Genomic DNA, 17,217 nt, shown 5'->3' with positions numbered 1-17,217 from the left:
GAATGACAACAGCTTTGCTGAGGGATTTGAGACCCTCAGTCCCTCCTGGCCACGAGTTCTGGAATGTGGCTGCCACAGGGGCTAAACTGGGTTCCTCCTCCACATCAAAACCTAAGGAATAAATACATTTAGTCATTGAGAACCTTTAAGTAAGTGTAATATAAATTCCCAAAGGCTGAAACAGATAACATGAAGGTTGGATCCATAAGAAAGCTGCTGTGGAAAGCTGTGTTTCTAATTCAGTTTGTAAATACAATTTGCTTGACTTCACTAAGCCATTCTTGCTTGCTTGATTTCAGGATCCCCCATAAGAAGTTCCTGCTAGAGTTGAGATCACTTAGAAAATAGATTTGGAAATTTTATATTCTAGCCCAAACACTGAGATGGGTGGCCACATTACCATAGTTTGCTAGACTATAAAGTAGGAGCCAGTAGTTTTTAAAAACCAGGGTTATAAAGTTCTAAAAGTTATAAAGCTAAAATTTAACTTTTTTATATCTCTGTGTATCTCCATTTTTCCTATAAGTGGGAAAACTGATCCATCACTGATAAAACAAGGGTTGCTGTCCAAATTAAATTAGAAAACAAACATTAAATATATTTGGCAAACTATAAAGCATTCCAGGAATATCTCTTATATCTGAAACAATAATTACAAATCATGGACAGATGGAAAGGAAGAATATTTAAGTTTTCAGAGAAAAGCTAAGGCATGTAGAATAGCATTTTCTGAGCTCTACAAAACTGTTTCTGAAGGCAAGACTGGGTGCATGCGTCCATCAGACTTATAAAAGGAAGTGGTCACTAGCATTGGGCCTCTGCTTGGTTTCTGCTAACAACAGACTTGTCTCCACTCCTCCCAGCCTGACCCCCAGAGAGTGAGGAACACCTGAGCTAGAGGTTCCTCAGACAACATCCTGAGATCAGGAATCAGACAAGGAGGAAGTCAAAAGTAAGTCTTTGCGGATTCGTGAGTTATTTCCATTTTTAAAGGAAGAATTCTGAGGACAGTACAGTTTCTCTCAAAATGTCAGACAGGGGAGACTGGTTGGTTGCATCTCAAAAGGTGAGAAATTAAGGACAAGAAGACCCGGCGTTCACCTGGACCTGCAGGAAGCACAGGGGACCCCTGTGACTCCTGGTGTCTGTATACTTACCACCTGGGATTCAATTGGTGTCCAGTCGCTTAATCCGGCATTCGGTCACAAACAGCAGTTCTACTGAGCTCTGTCAAGTCAATACTTCTTATACACTTTAGTTCAGGCAAAGGTCTAGGAGAAAGTGTTGTTTGTTTAATGTTTTCAGAGTCTATTCGGGTAAGCCAGATTTACAAGGTGATGGTTCTCCCAAACAACCCCAGAGCACTCTCCAACATCATGTTCTCTCTTTGCAGTAGGCATATTTCCAGAGCAAAGAGAGAACACACATTTTTAAGAAGGAATAAAAACTGTAACTTGTCAATTGAGTCCAAACTCTGACCTCCTAGGGGTTATTATTATGGCATCAACATCTTAAGGCCACCCTATCACCAGGCCACAGGCTACATAATATAATTCGTGAAAAATAAAAAATGTTAAGAAAACAGCACTTTCAGGCACCTCCCAGCCTAAAACAACAAATAGGACATAAACTCTGGTGGCCGGGTCATAAGGGGCTAACAGCGACCTCATTGTACTTGAGCCTCAGGCCCAGAAAAAGGTGGCTAAAGGTGAGATGAGAGCATACACTAACAACACTTTTTCTTATTACAAAACAATATATCTTCATTGTAAAAAAAAAAAAAAAAAAAATAGAAGCAAGTAAAAGGCAATATAAAACTACAACACCAGATAGAACCACTGAGGACACCCAGTACATTTATTTCCAGACTTTTATGATCACACATCCATACTCCTATAAGAATAGGATTGTGACACACATGATATTTTATCACCCATATTACTCTTTTTAACTGACAGCTTTGTGAACAACTTTCTACGTCAATAAATATTCCTCCACAAAATTTTAAATGGCTGGAGAGTATTTCAATGTATAGGTGAACCACATTTATTTAATCAATTCCATATCATTAAATGCTTAGAAAATCCCTAATTTCAAATGTAATTTTAAAAAATGTAAAATTACAAGTTTTTCTGTAAGCCACAATTGCTTTCTCTGGATAGTGTCAAGTCACGGACTTTGCAGATACATGACTAACATTTCTGACAGACCAACTGTCCGCCAGGAAAACTGCACCAACTCACACCCCTCCCCTGGCTGGAGGGAGTGCTCATGTCTGTAGGTGGGAGATGGTTACTTTCTATCTCTCAATATCATAAGTTAAAAATGTTAACACTACTGGCTTCATTCTCATTTGTTTACTGAGTAACAAAGTTGAATCTCCTGTTCCTGTTTCTCTTAGCTGTTGGATTGCATCCGGGTGTAGCATTTCTCCAGAGGGCAGATCAACCTCACAAAGCAGGGAGGCTGTCTCCCAGGCCCACACTATGTGGGAGTGCAGAATCATTAAAAAGTGAGAACCACAAAACATGCTGGACATTCTGGGAATTCAGTAGGTTCTAGAAAGCACAAAGGAAGCTATATTTTGATGAATACCTACTTGTCTATTTTTACTTTTGTTGCCTCTGCTTTTGATGTCATATCCATCAAATTAACAAGCTACTGCTCAGCAAAGAAGACAATCGAGGGAGTGAAAAGGCAACCTGGGGAGTGAGAGAAAATATTTGCAAACCGTATATATGTTTAATAATGGGTTAACTTCCAAAGCATATAAGGAACTCCTAAAATTCATTAGCAAACAAACCAAATGACCTGATTTTTTTAATGGGCTAAAGATTTAAGTGGGCGTTTCTTGTAAGAAGACATGGCAATGGCTGACAGACGTGAAAAAATGCTCAATATCACTAATCATCAGGAAAATGCAAATTAAAACTGCAATGAGATACTGCCTCACACCTGTTAGAACAGCAATCATCAAGGGGAAAAAAAGCAAACAGGTATTGGTAAGGATGTGAAGAAATTAAAATTCTTGTCCACTATTGGTAGGAATGCAAATGGCTCTACTACAATGGGGAGCAGTATGGCGGTTCTTCAGAAAACTAAAAATAGAATTACCACATGACCCAGCAAGCCCACTTTGGGGCATTTATCCAAAAGAATCAAAATCAGAATCTTGAAGAAATGTTAGCATTCCTGTGTTCACTGCGGTACTACCCACAACAACCAAGATGTGGAGACAAGCTACTGGACACATGGAAAAAGAAAGTGATGTATATACAAACATACAATATTATTCAGCTTTAAAAAGAGGGGAACCTTGCAATATGAGACTGCGTGGATGAACCTTGATGATATTGTGCTCAATGAAATAAGGCCTCTCAGAAGGACAAGTACTGCATGTGAGGTCAGTAGAATTGTCAGACTCACAGATGCAGAGAGTAATAGGTAGTTGCCAGGGGTAGAGAGGAAAGGGAGAGAACTGGGAAGCCTTTCAACAGATATAAAGATTCATCTATGCAAGATGAACAAGTTCTTGAGATCTCATGTGTAAAATCGTGTCCATAGCTAACAATACTGGATTTTACAACTAAAAATAATATTTAGTGTTCTTACCCCAATAAAATAAAATTTTTTCAAAGTAGCCAAATAAAGGAGTTAATATATTTTGTTAAACATATAAAGACATTCGAAAGACTGAAAAGCCATCTTTAACCAGCTCCGAGGGGAGAAACGTTTAATAGCACTTTCATGGGTTCAATAGCCTACTCTCCACAAATTCCTATATCTGAGCCTTCACCCCAGAATCTCCAGGACCTGCATGGGGATGGCCCAGAGGAAACAGAGATACACTGCAATGCAGAGTTTTCCTAAAAACAAGTTCCTGATAGTGTGAAAGTGTTGTGTGAGAGGAAATTCAGGCCTGGGAAGCATAAACATCTTAGCTCTGGAGCCATGGAGGCAGGATTCGGCCTGTGAATGAGGTTTCTTGGTTCCTTGTTAATTTGTCCCCTGGCCTGGCATGTGTGTGAGCTGGTGTACCCTTGCTTGATTGTTTTCCCCCATGTGCTGTGTTTTTATATACTTTACTGAAATAGAGTTGACTTACAATGTTGTGTTAATGTCTGCTATACAGCAAAGTGCGTCAGTTATACCCATATAAACTTATCCGTTTTCACATTCTTTTCCATTATGCTTTATGATAGGATTCTGAATATAATTCCCTGCCTGTGCAGTAGGACCTTGTTGTTTACCCATTCTGTGTATAATCGTTCTATCTGGGAATTCCAAATTCCTGCTCCACCCCTCTTCCGCCCCCCTCCCCCTTGGCAACTACAAGTCTGTTGTCAATGTCTGTGAGTCTGTTTCTGTCTCTTAGACAAGTTCATTTGACTCCTTAATGCTTCAGACGGAAGATCAGAAACACTGGCCCATTGACACCAACACAAATGGAAAATCATGATCGGTGAAGAAGGTGTTATATATCCAACATTGGTGTTTTCCTTATTTGATTGAATGACCTATCACTTTACCCAGCAGATATCATTATTTTAATAAACTGAGATTTATGATAGTCATAATTGCTTTATTGAATTCATATAAAATTATTGAAAAGTAATGCAGCACATCTCATCCTTTTCTTTAAAGCATAAATATTCAGTGTTTATATCCTTCAAGCACAGGGGACTGTTCTCAGAGCCTGCAATGAATGTCATTACCTCCTATGCCACTTTATGTCTGTACCAGCTGAGGAGCTGAGAAACTTCTTTAATAAAGATCATGGCAGGTTGCAGAGATTGAGTTACAAGTTTTAATAGCCAACCTCTCAAATATTTGCATATTCAACTTGTTCAGGAGTTATTGATTTGCTTGCCTTTTACTCTTAATGGAAAACTGATCTGAAGGCATGAGAACAGGCCCGCACTCCTCTGTGCAAGACTGTTTTAGGTTCAGACGGAAGGAAGCCGAGCTCGGACGCAAGGATGCTGGTGGTCATGGCAGAGAATGTTCCAGGCTCTGACGTGGCCATGTCCTCTTCAGACCAGCCACACTGCAGCCTCTGATAGCTGCCTGCCAGCTGCTTCAAACCCCACTCCCGGCTACTTTCTGACCCCGATCCCCCGACCACCAACCCAGTTAACTCTGGCAAGGAGAGCACCCTGGACCTTGGTCCTTCCTTCAGCCTCACTTTCAGTGCACGGTCAGCGGCTTCAGTCTCCGCTGGGTAATGGCCTGGTGTCCATTTAATCCAGCCACCCACACAGTCTCCAGGTCTCCAAAGTCAAGTTTACGGGATAAACCTGGCCATACCACATCCCAGTTGGAAAACATTCATGACACTCTGCTGTCTGTCGCAAGCAGATCCCTTCCCATTCCACTGTCAGCTGATCCCAGCCAGGTTAGCTTGGTGAGTTCAGACTTCATCGGTTCCCATCATTACTCCACAGGCCCATTGTGGGAAGATGCACTTTTACTCTAACATGTTCATAGTTTGGAACTTTTTAAGCTATTTGAATTTGTCCACCAAAATTCAAGCATACACAATTTTGTATATACTTGTGTATACTTGAATTGTATACACAGTGACTTCCCTTCTTCAGCATATAGTAATAATTGAACACTGTGTGTGCAGGAAATAGAAGTAAAACAAAGAGAGGTTGTAATTATATGGTTAAAGATGATCACCTATGCACATGGATTTAGGGGCAGTAATTTACTAAAATGATTTTAAAAAAAGATTTTTATACAATGTGATAACTGAGTTATTAACAAATGAACATATTTTTATGCCAAGCTGTCACTTGGTTTGCACAGTTGACTTCAGAGGGTGACCTATTTCTATACCTGACAGTGCTCTTTTCTGTTATTTCATGGGGGTGGCTTATTGTCACAGAGATGCTTGACTGTGTAATATTTGGGGAGTTAGATTGCTACGTTTTCCTTTTAAAATTCTGATACACATTCTTTATTCGGTTAGCATTAGGACTTCATTTGTTCTCTTTTCCTGTAGCAACCTTGGATTAATCATTAAAATACTTCATACGTTGGAAAGAAGAGGCCGTCAGCAGTATGGGATGTAATAATTCAGTTGTTAAAAACGGTTCTGTGAGAATAGAAATGGTTCTGCTAGATTCCATCCATTGTGGGTGCAAAGCCTAGCATATAAAATTGAACTATGGTTTAAAAAAAAATTAGAATAATTTAAATGGGAGACTGAAGCCATACTTGCAGGTTTAGACCACGGAATCTAAGTGCTCACGTGAAGAGTGATTGGTTAAGGTCCAGAAGCCCCCAGAGTCAGGGGAGCCACGTTCAGAGGTCAAGGCTGCCTTCCGGGGACTCCCACAGACAGACCCTAAGTGAATGCCACTGCCGGCGTTCAGTGGTCAACACAATGCCTGGAACCTGGAAGCATTCACCGAACGTTAGCAATTTTATACCTAATTTCTCTTCCTGTGGAAAGAAAACATATTGTATTTTACAAAGCCTCCAGCTAATCAGTCTACAAGTTGACAAGGGGATTTGAAGGTCATTTCCTTTTCTTGAATATTCAAGCTATGATATCACTTTTGCGTGGCCCTTTCTATGTGAAGAGGCTTTGGGTCTGAAAGTACTTAAATGATCATTTCATTTGCCATATGTATTAATAGATGAAGATGTTGGATCCACCTGCAATTTTTCATCCTGTGATTGTTTCCAGATGCATTTTAGCAATATTTATTATTCTGTATAATAATCAAAGTGGATCCCATTGAGCATCAAAGATGCCTCTGGGGAGGTCTGTGATGCTGTCTAAGCCCACAGCCTCCGAGCCGATACCATGTGGGTTTATAATTATAAAGGGACCTTTAGGAGTGTGACCTCAAGTTGCTGCCAAGGAATCTGTATAGATTTGACACAAAAATTTAAAATGTAAATTAATTCTTTATTCAAAATAACTTCTGTAGGGATAATAATAGAGACTTGCCAGAGTTAAGCAGAAAGGAGACATTTTCACCTGTGCTTCCTGGAGTCCTTAACAGAGATCCAGTAATGAGTCAGGAGCCATGCTGACATCGCATCTGCCCATTTCCCAGATGGGCATGAAACATGAGGCAGATAATACCAGGGCACGTCCCTAGTTAAGTTTGGTGCCTAAAATCGTCCGGGGAAGTGACCACAGCTTGAAGGCACTGAACGTCCAGTGTCAGGAAAGCCAGGATTGGAGCTAAGGTTTTTGAACACTTGATCCTGTGTCCTCCTACCCACATCACCTGCCTCACAAAACAGATGCAGTCGATACAAATATGTGTAAACTTTTTAATGTTGATAGATTTAATTATATGTTTACACTGATTTTTTATTTCAAAGATAATTTATCTTAGTATGTGTTTGATCTGTAATTGGCCTTGGAGTCATTATTTCGGCTGTGTTGCCCTTTGTCTTTCCAGCCACTTTTGTTAACACTCGGGATCTATAAGTAAAGGGGAAACATCAGATTTAAGGAAATTGAACAGGGGCTCTGTAACAACCTACAGGGGTGGGATGGGGAGGGAGATGGGAGGGAGGTTCAAGAGGGAAGGGACATATGTATACCTATGGCTAATTCATGTTGATATTTGGCAGAAAAGAACAAAATTCTGTAAAGAAATTATCCTAAAAAAATAAATATATTAAAAAAAAAAGAATCATCTCAAGTCCAACTGCATCTCATTCATCAATCTTTACAAGGGTTTCTTAAATAGGGACTTACCTATAAATAACATGATCAGTAATAAGATAATTAATCATAAAATTGACAATTAAATATAATTAATCATAAAATAATACATGTTAATATAGCAAACATTAACATAAATAATGCTAAGTAGTATCATGTTATATATTAGACGTATGCATACATACATGCTCAGTCACTTCAGTTGTGTCCGACTCTTTGCAACCCCGTGGACTATTATAGCCCACCAGGTTCCTCTGTCCGTGGATTCCCCAGGCAAGAATACTGGAGTGGGTTGCCATTTGCTTCTCAGGGGAGCTTTCCAGACCAGGGATCGAACCTGTGACTCTTGCATCTCCTGTATTAGCAGGCAGATTCTTTACCACCAGTGCCACCTGGGAAGCCCATGTTAGCAATATATATAATGCCAATTCATATGGCACATTATATATTCACACAAAATATTTAATTTGATAACATGCTTGTTGTTCAGTTGCTCAGTTGCATCCACCTCTTTGTGACCCCATGGACTGCAAGATGCCAGGCCTCCCTGTCCATCACCAACTCCCAGAGCTTGCTCAAACTCACGTCCACTGAGTCGGTGATGTCATCCAACAATCTTATCCTCTGTTGTCTGCTTCTCCTCCTGCCTTCAATTTTTCTCAGCATCAGGGTCTTTCCCAATGAGTCAGCTCTTCACATCAGGTGGCCAAAGTATTGGAGCTTCAGCTTCAGCATCAGTCCTTCCAATGAATATTCAGGGTTGATTTCCTTTAGGAATGACCAGTTCTTCAGCATCAGTCCTTCCAATGAATATTCAGGGTTGATTTCCTTTAGGAATGACCAGTTCAATCTCCTTCATGTGGAAACGAACTCTCAAGAGTCTTCTCCATCACCACAGTTCAAAAGCCTCAGTTCTTCAGTGCTCAGGCTTCTTTATGGTCCGATACATGCTAGAAAAACCATAGCTTTGACTAGGCAGACCTTCATTGGAAAAGTAGTATCTCTGCTTTTTAATATGCTATCTAGGTTTGTCAAAGCTTTTCTTCCAAGGGGCAAGCATCTTTTAATTTCATGGCTGCAGTCACCATCTGCTGTGATTTTGGAACCCAAGAAAATAAAATCTCTCACTGTTTCCATTGTTTCCCCTTATATTTGCCATGTAGTGATAGGACCAGAAGCCATGATCTTCATCTTTTGAATGTAGAGTTATAAGCCAGCTTTTTCACTCTCCTCTTTCACCTTCATTAAGAGGCTCTTTAGCTCCTCTTTGCTTTCTGCCATAAGGGTGGTGTCATCTGCATATCTGAGGTTATTGATATTTCTCCTGGCAATCTTGATTCCAGCTTGTGCTTCATCCAGCCTGGCATTCTCCTGATGCAGTTAAATGTAGTTAATTACAGCAGTAAATTGGTGGTTTTAAATAAATGTCTATGTGATTCATAATAATATGGATAATAATTAGTGTAGCACTCCCTCTCTTTGAAAAGTCAGATGGAACTTCTCTGTCTTATCTCAGGATCCTCGGGAAGTTACTGGCTGAGGAGGGGAATAATCACAGTGGAACAAACTGAAGCACAAAGGCTTTTCCTAGGCCACGCGCAGTGGACCAGGCTGACCTTGAACCTGATTCTCCATCTCTGCAAACGCAGAGCATGAAGCCAGCCCTCACACGTACACAGTGCAGCTCAGCACACCTGCCTGAGCTTCTGGGTGGTCTTGCCCACAGGCACTGTCTGGTCTCATGCCTGTTTGAAAGAAACGATCTCACCGTTCACTGTTGAGTGCCAATTGCTAGACCTTTCCAATACTTAATGCCTTGCTTTTTATAATCCATTTGAGCATTCCATTAATCCCCTCTCCCTGCTCTGCCACACACATATCAGACTAAATAGCTGTTGGTTTGCTTTCCCAGTTGCAGTGGCCAAACTCGGTGCCTTTACGTTTTCTTTGGACGAAGGAAGCTTGCACATGAGTTATTTCTCTGGTGGTTCATCAAAATCTGCTGAAATAGTGCTAATCAGATAGCAAAGTGTTTTTAAACAACAGCATTCATGGAAAACCATAACAAATAAATAAACTACAGAAAACAGGAGTACTACTGTCAAGCTTACCTCGAATGGCAAGTAGTAGCTTCTGCTAGAACGAATATTCATTTCAAATCATGAGCAAGTAGAAAATTTTAGAAAGGGAAAGGACTTACTTTCTTATAACTCATGCCATTAATGAGACATTTGATGCAGGAATTATCAGAGAGGGAGTAGAATAAAGTATATGTTTGTCATGTGCAAGCATGTGCATATGTGTGTGTATGTATCTGATCCCAGAATAGCACATATATCCAACACACTTATTTAGAATGATTATTTTTGTTATTTCACAGATTGGCTTCCTTATTCAAAAGAAAAAATCTATACACAGAAAATGGTGATGGCAGTGGTGGTTGTAGTTTAGTCACATCTGACTATTTCAACCCTACGGATTGTAGCCCCCAGGCTCCTCTGTTCATGGGATTCTCCAGGCAAGAATACTGGAGTGGGCTGCCATTCCCTTCTTCAGGGGATCTTCCTGACCCAGGGACCAAACGAGTCTCCCACATTGCAGGCAGATTCTTTACCGCTGAGCCACCAGGGAAGCTCATATACAGAAAATAAGAAAAGCAGACAACCCAAGTAGATTAAACCTAGAAACAGATTCTCAGATAAATAGACACTCCAGGTTATAATGAGACATGTATTCTGAGAAATATATATAGGAGTATATTTTTAAAATGCATATCACAATGAATGCAGATTAATTCAGATATATACACTTATTTATAATATATGTAGTAAGGCTATAAAATTAGCTTCTTTCTGAGAGATTCTTTTAGTTCTTTAAGACTGAAAACATGAGGGATGTCGCTGTCTTTAGCAGAGCCCCAGTGGGACGGTGTGTCTGCCCTCTTCCTATGAGTGAATGCTTAGCTGAATCAGAAGCTGTCCTTGTTCCTAGAGCTCACAGATCTGGGTCTCTAGTAATCGCGAGGAGAGCCCAGGCAGCCAGTGATCAGAATCATGGACCTGAACTCCTGGCCGCCTGGTTATCAGGGCCCGCAGAAGAGGCTTCCAGAGCAGACAGGGTCAGGCAGGTTGATAAGGGCCCCTTCATCTTGTGCAGTACTCACAGCTTTAAAAAAAAAAAAAAAGATTCAGATTTTGTTGAATTGACAAACCACTCCTGTTCATGAACTCACAGACCTGCTCCACTGTGAGGTGGGCAATAACTTGCTCATTATAGACAAAATCCTGAGGTTCAGAGAGCAAAGGGATTTGCTTAAGAACTGGAGTCCAGAGCAGTCTGCCTGCTGCTGTAGGATGAGAACACGGGTGTATGACAGTGGAGTGTGGACCCCAATCCTGTCGCTGACTTGTGAGGTGATTCAACTACCGAACCTGGTTTCTTGCCCACAGAACGTGGCCCACCCTCTTGAGTCTCTGAGGCAGGAGGCAGTCACTTGTGTTAACACACGGAATACACTCAGAAAGACGCCTGGCACCAAAGTGCTCTGAACCATTCACTGCTCTTACACATGTGAGCCTCCCTCTCAGAATCAGAGCCACGTGAGTACCCGAAGGCCTGATCACGCATCCAGAGGAAACACCAAAGTCAGCGTTTAAAGATGAGAAAATACTGGTTGGATTAATTGGGCTAACGGAAATGTAATCCATAGCTTATGTTTAAGTCACTCCATATGAAAGGCATCTTGAAGCTCTTTCAGATCTCTCCTAGCTCAGTATTTGTTTTAGCTTCTTAAAATCTTTAAAAGGTATTTACTAATGAAAACCAACAGATGCTCGTTTTATTTCTTTACACTCTTAGGAACTCAGGGATGTGTTTTAACACATTGGAGCTCTGGTGAATGGCCAAGGACCAGCGCACACGTCTTGGAAGCCCAGGGACCTGGGGTTGACGGCAGTCTGGCTCAGCCAGCTGCTTCTTCTCTGATCTGAGACCAATACTCTGCTTTCCTGAAGCTCAAGTTGTCCACAGGAACCCTCCCACCCAGAGCTTATGTTCCACTGATGGGGGATGAGGTGGGGTTGGAAGGGGGTGGGTGAAAACAGGCACACTTTAAAACAAAGGAGCCTTTTTAGTATGTTAGAAGATGAAATATTACATGAAAAATCTATGAGCAGGGTAAGGTGAACCTGATGTGGAGAAGACACGATTTGGGGAAAGGTGGTCTGGGTGGGACTTCCTGGGCAGGTTAGGAGGCTGTGTTCTGGGCTGTTCTGCAGACCTGCAGCGGTTGGAGGAGGCGTCGTACTAGGCGAGGAGACCCCTGCACTGAACTGCGTGTGGGTGGGGAGGTCACCCTCACAGCTCGAGGCTTGTTCCCTGGATGCCCACCCCATTGCTTAGAGTGTCGTCCTGCCTCAAACCCCGTCCATCTAAGTCGCTATCCCTCTGCCTTCAAGACTCAGGAGGACAGGCAGGTCTCCCAAGAAGCCTGCCCACCCCTTCTCAGGGGGATCGGCGTTGGGGCCCTTAGCACCCACTCTCAGCACATCACAGGGTATATCACACTCTCCCCCCAATGCTCCCTCTTAGACCAGGCTCCAGGCCAACGGGGTATCTGACACCCTCGGCATCGTCTGAACCTGGACCCTGGATCAATGCGGCAAAGAGTTGGTTGGGGTTGGGATTCCATAAGATACTAACGAATCAACAGATAAGAGAGGAAGGGAATCAGGAGGGAAGGGATGGAAGGCAGAGGAGAGAGAAGGAAACTGAAAGAAGGAGCCTGTCGGTGACTTGTAAACTCACGAGCTGCGGGAAAGGGGGAGAAGGGGGAAGCTTCAGCTAAGAGAGGTCTAAAGATGGGTGACAGAAACCCATCTTCCCAACTCGGAGCATCCCAGTCCATGCTTCTGTCTCTCCAGACCCCACCTCTGATGCTCTGATGCTCTCTGTCTCCTGCCCCAAATATCCAATGGCTCCCTTTCCCCTCCAGACTAAGTTAAAACTGCTCAGCCCCAAAGCAAGACTCCCACCACTAGGGCAAGCGCACCTCTGAGGACTCCCCTGGCTCAGGCCACGCTAGGTCCTAATGGATTTCACTTTCCCTGGGGGGAGCTCTGCTCACACCACCCGCCCCACCCGAGGCTGCCCCTGGGCCGACCCTGAAATCCTGTCCCTCCTCAGGGTGAAGTTCAAATGCCTGCTGCTTCCTGAGCCTCTGGGGGCCCATCCCCCCTCCCCAGCCTCTCGCCACCTTTCTCTAGTCCCTCCCCAGCCCTCCTCTGACTCGCGTCGTGCAGGCTGTGTGTCTCCAATCAACCACAAGGTCCAGAGCGAGGAGCACTCTCCTCTCACCTTTGTTCCTCTTCACGGCTCAGCCTAGGGTCAGATGTTCAATAAGCACTTTGTACACCAGAGAATGAACCCACATCATTCTGGGGAGGGAGACAGGCCGGGGGGTCGCGGAGATGGTCCAGAACTAGAATTCTGGAGTGTGATGCTCCCTCTCCAGGGAGTGTGCCGTTTATGACAGACCAGCAGGTGACCCGGTGGTCCCCTCACGGTGAGGGGAGGATGCTGCTCTAGGGCTGCACTCCCGGGGCATCTGAGTGCTGCTGCCGAAGCCTGGGCTCAGCCACCCCAGGAAGCCACTGAGGTCAGGGCCAGCGTTGGGAGCTTGGAGACCCTCAGAAGCAGGGGCTGCCGCGGTGCGGTGATCAGCCTGGGGAGGGGGTGCTGGTCCCCTTTCCAGCCGCCAGCTGCAGGGATTGGTCATCCCCTCAGGACAGATGAGGGGCTGAGACAGAAGCGTGAGTGTCCTGGGGAACCCGATGAGGAAAGGACAAAGCACAGGAGGAATCGGTCCGTCCACCTCCAGGCAGTAACTGGCAGTGCGAGCTCCTCCTGCACACGAAAGGAAAGAGAATGGGTGCCCGCTCTCTGTCAGCCCCGAGACAGCCGCAGATTCTGTGACGGGCGGAAACAGGTTCCCCAGGGAATTAAACCAGCCATTTTGATGAATCTTTGGGAGAACGTGCAGTTAAAGTGCATTTTTGGAGATGACGCTTCCCTCTCTGTGCTCTGGAGCTGATGGCTAGAATCACCCCAGAGACAGACGAGCCTCCTTGCCCCTCATCTCCCAACAGTGGATCGCAGGCTCGTGGGAAGGAGAAGCCTGTGCAACTTTCTCTATGCTAAGACCCTCAGCTTATAAAACAAGCAAAAGTCAATCGCATCACCACATTAAAGGAATAACTGTTAGCCAACTCTTATTTTCCCAGGATGGAGATCAGTTGAAACTCTTAAAAATAAACATTCCAAGGTTTTGAGATACTATCTAAAGACTTGCAATCTTGAGGAAGTTCAGGAGAACTGTAATTACAGTAAATGTCCCATTCACAGAATCTTAAAGTTGGCAGTTACATGACAAAAGCACAGGAATTCAGATATGATTAAAATCTTGATGGCTGTCAGAGCAGGAGGGAACATATGAATAAGGATAAAAACAGAATTGTATCTGCTCTGCTTTGTATAGTGAACTCTTATTCACTCTTGCATTTGCTTCTCTTTCTCCATCTTTCTCTTTAGCAGTCTCCTTCCAAATTTTATGACACACATTAATTTTTATCAAATTTTAGCAACATTGCAGAGGTTAGCATAACCAACAAAGGAGGCAGCTTCCCTTAAGTCATGTGAAATGTCCATTAGCTTCTTTAGATTTTTTGAGGATTATATTGCAAAGTTGTAATTCTCATGTGTACCCTAGTTTTTTAATTCATTCATTTTGATTCTGATACTATGTACTTGCACAATTGCTATCATTAAGTCTAATTATATAATTAGCATAACATGTGCGATCATGTAATTAGAATGTGCAATTATAATGTGCAATTACATAATTACAATGTGTAGTGTCATCAGGGTGTAAATATCCTTCTGAAATGTCAGGAGGAAATATCCCTTGTATGCTCAAGATGTAGTTTTCAAAGTTCAGTTTCTCATGTTTTGTTTTCCAGGATGGAAATTCAAACATTATTTGAATCAAGCGCTTTAATTATGCTTAAGGTGAAAGCTCTATTTTCCCTTCCTTTAATATCTTTTCTAACTGAAGTTCAAGGTAAGAAACTTTGCAGTGTATCAAAATTATTTATTTAACTGATGATCCCACATGATTTCAGTTGAGAAAATAAAATGATTAGGAATCTTAGAAAAATGAACGAATCTTTAAAATGTAAACACTTAGGTCTAGCAGATTTCTATCTAAAAATGTAATGTTTCTTTTAATCACCAGTCTTGTAACAGCTGCATGGCGAGCATGGTCTGGATGCCTCACAGTTTTCTCAAAGCCCTTAATATACGGTCTAACGTTATTATTTTCTCCCAAACCTGCTCTTCCCCGTGCATCACCCATCTCAGCTGTTCTTAGACTCCTGTGTGCATTAGAATCACCTTGAGGACTTGTTAAAACAAATAGCCGAGTTGCCTCCAAAGAGTGTCTGATTAGATAGCCCTGGAGTGGACCAGAGAACTGGCATATCCAGCAGGTGCCCACTGGTCTGAGGACCACATGGAGAACCCTTGGCCCCTCCATCACCGAGCTTCCCGAGTGAGAAGCTTCGAGGTCATACTTGACTCTCTTTGTGTCTCACCCCCCTACCCCCACATGCTCCCTTGGTCACCAAGTCCTGTGGATTCTAACCCAGGAAAGTCCTTCCTGCTCACTTCTCTCCCCTCCTCTCCATGGCCACTGACCTGACTTAATTCAGCCCTCGTGTGCTTTTACCTAGAGGTCTCCACCCTCTCATTCCTTGCCCCGTTAAACCCACACTGACACCAGTGTGATCACCCCCTTCATCACCCCTCCCCTTAAGAATGTGTGCTGGTCCCTCATGGCCCAAAAGACAGTTTTAACCTCCTTAGCCTGGTCTGAGAGACTCTTCTGCCTTGGACGCCAAATTCCTTACCAGACCCATTTCCACCACCCCACTGTGTTCCAGCCATCTTACAGCAGAACACCCCCCTACCTACATCACTTTTCTGCTCTTTGCTAAAGCTGCTTCCTTTGTGTGGATTGAGGATCTAGGTGTTAAGTGTTAGTTGCTTGGTCGTGTCCGACTCTTTGGACCCCATGGACTGTATCCCACCAGGCTCCTCTGTCCATAGAATACTCCGAGCAAGAATACTGGAGTGGGTAGCCATTCCCTTCTCCAGGGGATCTTCCCAACCCAAGGATCGAACTCGAGTCTCCCGAAATGCTGGCAAATTCTTTAAGCCACCTGGGAAGTCGGAAGATCTAGGTGGACCCGACTTATGACTAGAAACTAAGAGACGAGCAGACCAGCATCACTTCAGGGACGTAGAAACCTTGATTACAGACAAGTCCTTGGCTGAGTCAAGGGACGGAGACAAAATGAATAAATGTGCAGGGGGCTGATCAAGGCAAAGGTAGGAAAGGAGGACAATTCTTTTCACCACTGTCAGGAGCTTGACCCAATACTCCACTGGGACCTTACAAGCTTCTGTTTTCTAAGTTTCATTTGCTACATGAGAAAACAGAAAGCTGTAGAAAATGATGCAACTTGTTTTATGGTCAAATCTTTAGTAACTGGCACAATCACGTTTGAAATTCCGCTTCTTACAGCAAATATGCTCTCTGCCTCCATGACTCAGTGGTGTTTAGCAAATTTCCACTGGGAGTGAATTCATAGTTTGAAAAAACACACTGAAACTATGCCAAGGTGCCGACTGGTGTGGAACAGGGACCCTCTGGGGACCATAACGGGGTTCTGTCTCAGGCCCAGTCCTTGTCCAAGTTGTGAGTAAGCCCCACGAAGACACAGAGCCCAAGGTTCTCAGAGCTCGGAGAGTCTGCTAAAAAAAATCATGGGATTTCCAAACACAATATCAAGCTGGAACAAGGACAAATGTCACAGCACATCAAGTTCCAACCTCACCAGACAACGTGAGGGACTAGAAGAAGCTTGGTGCTGACAGCATTGGATTTGTGAAGAGTCTAGGGATTTCCCTCTACTGTGAATTTGGGAAGAGCCAGCAGCACGATATGACTCCTAAAAAATAAATTAAAATGCAGCTGTGCTTGTTTTCAAGATGGCGCTGAATTCAATCTTATGATTCTTCTCCAAGGCAAACTGTTGTTTTTGTTTTTGTTTTTTATGTTAAAGACTTATCCACACTCAACCCTAAAGGGAAACAGGCCCATAGTTTAGGAAGGAAAGAAGACATCCGGTGATGAAGAGAGTTAAAGCTGTGAATCTGCTGGGCTGTGACTCCAGACACATGACAAGGGAGGTACCAAACAGGCACCAACACCACTTCACCACGTGAAGGGAAGGACCAGGACCAGAGTGGGTGCTTAGGCTCCTGGGATGGGGCTGCTCCACTCTGGAAACCAGAGAGAAAAGGCTGCAAGTACCCAGTACCACGGGCTTACATGATCATTGTTTACATGATCATTCCCTGAGCTGCGAAACAGAAAAAATATACAGCTGACCCATGAGGTT

The 17,217-nt window shown here is 43.3% G+C and overlaps 1 long non-coding RNA gene across 3 annotated transcripts in view; it reads left to right on the top strand.

Moving 5' to 3' along the window:
* The window catches only part of LOC145544445 (uncharacterized), a 31,276-nt gene continuing 14,059 nt past the window's right edge, over window positions 1-17,217 (top strand). Inside the window, exons 1-3 of one of the 3 annotated variants that reach the window (XR_014081427.1) lie at window positions 19-149; window positions 864-952; window positions 2,402-3,645. This is a non-coding gene — a long non-coding RNA (uncharacterized LOC145544445). Of the gene's footprint in view, window positions 150-863; window positions 953-2,401; window positions 3,646-17,217 lie in introns of those variants that run through there. The other 2 variants (XR_014081426.1, XR_014081428.1) reach the window with 2 other exon arrangements.

This window comes from Giraffa tippelskirchi, chromosome 4, assembly GCF_054371585.1.
Source record: "Giraffa tippelskirchi isolate mGirTip1 chromosome 4, T2T-mGirTip1v1.2.pri, whole genome shotgun sequence".
NCBI classification, from domain to species: domain Eukaryota; kingdom Metazoa; phylum Chordata; class Mammalia; order Artiodactyla; family Giraffidae; genus Giraffa; species Giraffa tippelskirchi.
The sequence above is the reverse complement of the archived record's forward strand: the minus strand, read 5'-3'. Positions and strand labels throughout refer to the sequence as shown.